The sequence below is a fragment of the Aphelocoma coerulescens genome, chromosome 1 (genome assembly GCF_041296385.1).
Source record: "Aphelocoma coerulescens isolate FSJ_1873_10779 chromosome 1, UR_Acoe_1.0, whole genome shotgun sequence".
NCBI lineage: Eukaryota > Metazoa > Chordata > Aves > Passeriformes > Corvidae > Aphelocoma > Aphelocoma coerulescens.
This window is the reverse complement of record NC_091013.1, coordinates 66980062-66987633: the sequence shown is the minus strand read 5'-3', so window position 1 is coordinate 66987633 and position 7572 is coordinate 66980062.

Sequence of the window (7572 nt, the reverse complement as noted above, 5' to 3'; positions counted from 1 at the left end):
CATCCTGGCCTGTACCTGCAATAGTGTGGCCAGCAGGACCAGGGCAGTGAGTTCAGCACTAGTGAAGCCACATCTCGGGTAATGTGTCCAATTCTGGGCCTCTTAATTCAGGAGGGACGTTGAGGTGCTGGCTGGAGTGTGTGCAGAGAAGGCAACAGAGCTGCTGAAGGGTCTGGAGCACAAGTCCTACAAGGTGCAGTTGAGTCAACTGGGGTTATTTAGCCTGAAAAGGAGGAGGCTCAGGGGAGACCTTATCACTCTCTACAACTACGTGAAAGGAGGGTGGAGCCGGGGCAGGTTGGCCTCTTCTCCCAAGTAAATAGTGACAGGACAAGAAGACATAGTCTGAAACTGGGAGGTTTAGGTTGGACATTAGGAAGAATTATCTTCACAGAAGCATTAAGTAGGCATTGGAACAGACTGCCCAGGGTGGTGGTGGAATCATCATCCCCAGAGGTGTTTAAGGAAGGACTGGACAGTCTAATTGACATGGGGGTGTTCAGACATAGGTTGGGCTCAATGATTGCTGAGATCTTTTCCAGTCTAATTGATACTGTAATTCTGTGTGGAACCACACTGCCCCCAGCCCACCAGACCCCAGCCAGGCCCACCACCTGCTTCCGAGTCCTAGCCTCGCAGTTTTTGTAAACTTTTCTGCTGCTGTGGTTTGGTGCCTCTCAATGCCTTTCCCATGGCATGACAGCTTTGAGGGGCTGTACTCGAGGCAGGGCCAGTGCAGGTCGGGCAGGGGCTGCAGGCCAGCCAGGCCCCCACAGCCTGTGGCAGCTCTTGCCATCATCCAGGGCAGAGCATTGCAGTGAGCACTTGGGTTTTCACACGGTGTCGAGCACTTAGGTATTTGCAGAATCAGAGCCTCCAGAATGTGATGTGTTACCCTGTGCTCTGCAGACGCTTCACGCCTGTCTCATTACTCACCAACAGCCAAGTGACGAGCAGTCCCTGAGCATCCCACGGTACAACAGTGCTGCTGTAGCTGCTGAGGCCAGGGTTGCGCTGGAGAGGCTTTCTTCAGGACGGTCGTCACCAGAGGGAGCTCAAAGCGAGTTTTTAGCGGCTGCTCCCAGGGCTGCCGGGGCTTGGCAGGGGGAGATGCGGTAACTGATGGCAAGAGCCTTTCCGGATGCTCCCTGCCCAAAAGAAATAAAATCCTTAAGGTGAATGCTGAGAATAGGGAACATTTCCGAGCACCAGACTAAACAGAAATTTTTGCCTTCAAATACGTATATATAAATACATAAATAGCTAGTACAGACACTGGTAGCAAGTAACAGGAACATAGAATCATAGAGTATCTGGAGTTGGAAGGATCCACAAAGATCATTGAAGTCCAATTCCTGTCCCATTCCTGACACTTCAAGAATCCTGAGAGTGTTGTCTACCCATTTCTTGAACTCTGTCCAGCTTGGTGCTGTGACCACTTCCCTGGGGAGCCTGTTCCAGTGCCAACCACCCACTGGGTGAAGAACCATTTGCCTACATCCAACCTAGACCTCCTCAGACAGCTTCAGGCCATTCCCTCAGGTCCTGTCACTAGGCACCGCAGAGAAGAGATCAGTGCCTGCCCCTCCACTTCCCCTTGTGAGGAACCTGTAGACAGAATTGTGGTCTCCCCTCAGCCTCCTCCAGGCTGAACAGACCAAGTGATCTCAGCCACTCCTCATATGGCTTCTCCTCCAGGACCTTCACCATCTTTGTTGCCCTCCTTTGAACACTGTCTAATAGTTTAATGTCTTGTTTATATTGTGGCACCCAAAACTGCACATGGGACTTGAGATGAGGCTGCCCCAGTGCAGAGCAGAGTGGGACAATCCCCTCCCTTGCCCGGCTCGCGATGCTGTGCCTGATGCACCCCAGGACAGGGTTGGCCCTCCTGGCTGCCAGGGCACTGCTGACTCAGATTCAGCTTGCCATCGACCAGGACCCATCCCGTGTATAGACTCTGCCAACTCATCTTTGTAAAACTTCATGAGGTTGGTGCTAAGTATGTTTGGTATATTCAGATAATTATGTATTTGAGAAGCAGCTAAACAAGGACAGAAGCTAAGCTTGATGATGAGAAGAAACATTCAATTAATCTTCTCTTAGTTCTAAAAAAAAAATTTACATGTGCAGGTTATTTAGAACAGGCTTGATCCTGTGGATTAGGTGGGGATCCTGTGAATTACTCTCAGCAGGAGTTTACACCTGTGGAGCACCTTTACAAGGAAGGCCCACATCAGAGAAGAGAAGAAATACATTGTGTAGAAATACAAAAGTCCAGTTTCCCTTGTCCCGGGCTCTGGAAGCACCAAGGTGTGAAGGAAGTTGAGGTATTGAAGTGGATTTCTCCCAGAACAACCCGTAAAAACCAGCCAAAGGAGGGGCTGGAGGTGGGAGGCTTCCAGTTAGGCACCCAGGCTGAATGCCAGGACCAGCCAGCTAAAGGTCACAGGTGCACTTTAAAAGGAAAAACAGCTCTTCCTGGTTTTCATCAAATAGAGAGATGCTGCATTGCCAGTGATACCGATTGTTGCTGACTGCTTCTCTCAATGCTGCTAATCTTACAGCATTGGTGATGCTATAGAATATTTGCCAGCTCTCATGTGTTGCTGTGAGTTTCCTGGTGGTTGATCATTTTCTTAAAATCCTAACTTCTGGACTCAGATGACTAAAATAAAAACACCACCTTTTCTGCTAATAAAATTAAATTTCTAGCTCTCAGCTGGTGGAGAAAAGCATTGGAACGAGATCCAAGGTTCATAAAGCCAAAAGTAAAAAGTAAGCATTTTTTTAAAATTCAAGACATGTAAATACTTTTCATTGTATTTTGGTGGTTAAGTCATGATACTGATATTTAATAACCTTTCAGAATCCAGTTCTGATCCTCTGACAAATTTTCATCAGTATAAAATATCTGAATTGTCAAAAAAAATGCAGAAAAGATTGAAATATTTGGTAATTAATCCAGTAACATACTGGCTAAAGAGCAGGATTAAGTATGCATTTCTCAGAGGGGTGATGACATACTTTGCATTCCAAAAATAACAGAGAGGGTGGTAAACAGAATCTCTTAGCTTGACAGATTTTAAAATTGGTAGGTATTGCTCTTCTTTATCTGATTCTTTTAAGACAGACAAGAAAAATCATTACATTTTTATAAAGTCTTGAGATAGCAGAAATATGAAGTTAAGTGGGTAAAAAATGAATTCTCTGCCAATTTTAAAAACAGGTAGATCAGATGACCTGATGGTGATAATTTCATAGCTTGGCTCTGCTCCCTGAGAAATGAGAGCAGATTAGACAGAGGGTTTTGAACAATAAAATATTAAAGAAGCTTAATAATAGTAGCAATAATAATAATATTAATAATATTTGTAAATCAGCATGCAATTAGGGAAAATAATTGTGTCAAACATATTTCTAGAACAAGATTGCAAATTTTACTGCTAAATTAAAAGTATTTTGTTGCTTCCATAAGCAACTAGCTTAGAAAATAATTTTGATTTAAAAGGCAGAAAAATATAAACTCAATCCAGTACACATTGATGTAAGCGCAGCACACTAGTCTTAAAATAACTAAAAGAGAAACCATCCTTAAGCAATTCTTTTCCTGAGAGGTTCTGCAGGGATTGGGTGTTGTCTTACACTGTTTAATGTTATGTTGTTTTGTTTTAAACCATGGCCTGGATAAAATCCTGAGTGATGAAGTTTGCAGCTGACACAGAGGTTGTAACCATGGTCGGAGAGAATAAGAACCACTGCTTGGCACTGGGTAAATTGTAACTTACATCCACTGTCAATCTCAAAACAAAAGATCTCAGGATGATGTTTTTCAGCCCTCGGTACCTAAAGGACCATGCAACATCTGTTAAAAACATTATAGGTCTACTTACAGTCCCTCTAACTCCCAGCAAGGCACCTGCCACCTGCATGGCCTGTGTGTGCACATATTGAAAAGCTGACAGGCATTTCTGGACTAACTTCTCAGGTGTTGTGAATCACAATCATCCTGCCTGCATGGAGTGACACCGTGCAGGTCAGACTTGGGGCATCAGTGACTATGATGAAGTCAGGTAACACTGAGAAGTCCTGGAGCAACAGCAGGGATTAGCCAGTGACAGATGGTTGTGCCATGTAGCTCTGTGACAAAAGGAGTAAGATCCTTGGATCCACAATCAGGAAAGATTTTGGAAATATTGCCTGAGCTCTTTACATGGCTCTTAATGTGAGCGGCTTAATCACGGTCAGGCAGGTCTGGATCTGGAAAAGGTCAAGGTGGCCCAGAGGGGGTGTAAGCAGACTTACACCATCAACATTTAGATCTAGAAAGGTATTTGTTCAGCAATTGCCTAACCTTTGAGGCAATTAAATTGATTTGGCACCTCTATGTTGGGCTGCAGAGATCCCTCCAGAATTCTGCTTCTGTCCTGACTACATATCTCTGCTGCTTGTCCCTGCCTAGGGCAGATCAGGCTCCTAAATCTAGGCAGAATAATGCAGTTCTTGGAGTCTCCTCAACATGCCCACTGAGACCACCTCCACCACACGCTGTCATACACTACCCACAGCTCTTCTCACCTCTGTGTACTTGCTCTGCATTAAACTGCCCTGAATGAAATCTCTCCAGGAGCAGAACTTGTTCCTGCCCTTCCTCTCCATGCCAGCCAAGCACCCTACTCATGAGTGGTGTGCTTGTGCCGTGTTCCTCAGCCCTGCCTAGGAAAAGCCCCAAGCAGCAGCTCGCTCCATGACCCTGCTGGGTTTCTTGCTCACACACCTGCAGCCAAAGCAGATGATGGAGGTTTGGATTCCCAGCCAGGAGCAAGCACACAACTTCTGTGTTTGGACCTGGTCTTTAGAAGGGAAAAAGGCATTTGGCAGCAGAGGGCTTTTCCCCTTCTCAGAGTAAGGCATTGTGAGATTAAAAGGCTGCAGGATGAGACTTGGAAGATTCAGACTCAGGGCAAAAAAAAAAAATTAACAATGCAAGTAATTAAAAAGTGGAAGAACATGATAAGGTTTGTGGCTGGTTCTTCAGCACTAAATATTTTACAGCAAAATGTCTTCTTCTCAAAGGGATGTTCCAGTTCAAATGACAGTGAATCAGGTCAGGGAAGCTCCCTGATCTGAGGTAGGTAGAAGATTGTGCAGTCCACATACTCCCTCTGGTCTTGTGATTAATTCCCTTTGGTACAGCTATTCCTGACGTGAGATTGCTGGGACCTGTGCTTGCCCTCAGGAACTTACAAATTAATTACCTTTGTTGTGTCAACCCGTTAGATACTCATAGGCTGCAGACTCATTAGTTAAATTGAATTGTGTATTTGCTCTTTGAACGTTATCAGAATATTCAGATCTGCATGTTTCATGGTTGCCACCATTGCTTCTTCTTTGTGCACAGATTTCTGCGGTTACTCCTTGCTTACAAACCACAGACTTTTCATGCGCAAATACCAGTTTCGGTTATTTCATAGGTTGAAACTATCATGGCTGATGTCATCCTGGTCTTTTAAATTTATCTTACTTTTGATGAAACCCTTTATTGTTGGATTAAAAACCAATAAATATTTGTTTCAGATCTCATATATTAACTTTGTTTTAAAAAAGCTGGCAGCCCAGATTCCTACAGAAGATGTATACTAGCTCAAACATCAAGGGCCTGCAGGCCTGTGGTAGGTACCTGCACACCTGCAGTGCCTGCAAAGGAGCCTGGTCTGCAATCTCTCCCAGTGAGCAGGGTGTTTGTGGAAGGTGGGATGTGGTAGAAAAGTATAAAAATAATGCAAATGCATAGAGCCCCTTGTTTCACTTAATCTGTTTTGCTTTGAGCTGGGTCCAGACTACCCTGTATTTTCCTAGAGCACAGGTAGGCAGTCAGACTCTTGCTGTGAAATCCTCAGGTCTCTCTAACTCCTTTGGAACCTGAAGGAGTCTGCCTCATTTCTTGCCTTTCCCCTTTAAGAACAAAGAATCAACAAGAAGCTGGTCTTGGAAGAGCTTTGAGATGCCACTACTGTCTTCCAGCTGCACTGATGCTCATTTGGGCTCTGAGGGTGTTCCTGTCTTCATCCCAAGCCATTTTTTCCCCATGACTGTAGAAATATCACAACCTACTCCAGACCCATGCTCTTCAGTCACATTTATCTACCAGTTTGTATGTGCTGGCTGTGCATTTAATTTATAGTTTTTTGTGACTACTATTTGGCACCTACATACTTTTGCTGGAAGGAAGGTGGGGAACAGCAGGATAGGAAGGTTTTTAGTTAATGAGACGTTTTTTGCTGACAAGATCACTGAGTATCTTAAGAAAAGGGAATCTGATCTCCTTCCAAGTAACTAAACAGGAATTTGCATTCCAGAATATTTGTGAAGCATATGTATTCCAGGAAAAAACTGAAACAGCATTTATGGTCACATTGCCTAGGGATTTCAATATCTGTCAGGAAACATTGGTGATCACGCAGTGTCCACATTCTTTATGATGACTTGATTATTTTAGTTCCAAGCCAGTGGAGCATTACATGAAGACACTCTCCTGCTAGACCCACCTCATGGCAACCCCTCTCTTGGGCTTCAGATATTCCTAAATCTTCCTCTAGCCTGGGAAAATGAGTTAATCATGAAAGAGGTATGCAAGAGCCATGCTCCAGTTGAGTGGTATTTTTACATGCAGACATTGCTGAGGCGAACATTGGTGGAGTCCTAGAGACAGCGTGAGATTGCTCCAGATGTCTTGGCTCTGAAATACATTTTGGCAGCCACTGAATGAGGGTTGGAGATTGAGTCCTGTTCCTGCAAAGCTGCAGGCACAAAGCACATGTGAGTTTCACTGGCACTGCAGTTTCACTGCTCCCTTCTCCCCTGGAACCAGCAGAACTTAATGCTCTGAGGCCTGATGCTCCCTAATCCTTCAGCCCTGCAGACAGCTGCAGGCACTGACTGTGCTACCCACATTCAAACACTGCCACCATAGTCTCGGCCCTGTCCCTGATCCCACCCGGATCAGGAGATGCTCACAGGCCAATGGGATTTTTGGCCATCTAGACAAGAGCATAAATTGTTACACAGCATGCTGAGTGCTGTCTAGATGGGTCCAGCTGAGAAAAAGTTGCTGCTGCTGCTGAAAGCCCCAGAGGATGATGTGCAGCCTCCCTGTGCTCCAGTGCATGGTACCTGAGCACCCTGCTGCCAGCTGCAGTTCCTGGCCAAAGAGGCAGAAGAAATGGCCAAGTACCCACTAGTGAGGAGAGGAAACATTTCACTCACTTAATTTCATAGCTGTCAAAACCAGCCTAAAACTGGGGCTAGAAAACAAGTGAGAAGAAAAGCGCTGCTTACATAATCCTTTGGCAGTGAAATGAGTCAGGGTTCTTGCGGGATAAGAGGAATGCAGTTTTTAAGAAATAAACAGCATTGCTGTGATTGGTAGTAGTTGGATAGTCCTGCTTTCCTGAAGAGTAGCACAGACATTTACCATGGGTTTATGTGCCTTGTCTTTTGTGCCCATGGTCTCTCCTCTGAACAAAGCTCTGTGAAATGGAACATTCCAGCTGTTTTCTTAAAAATAATCTG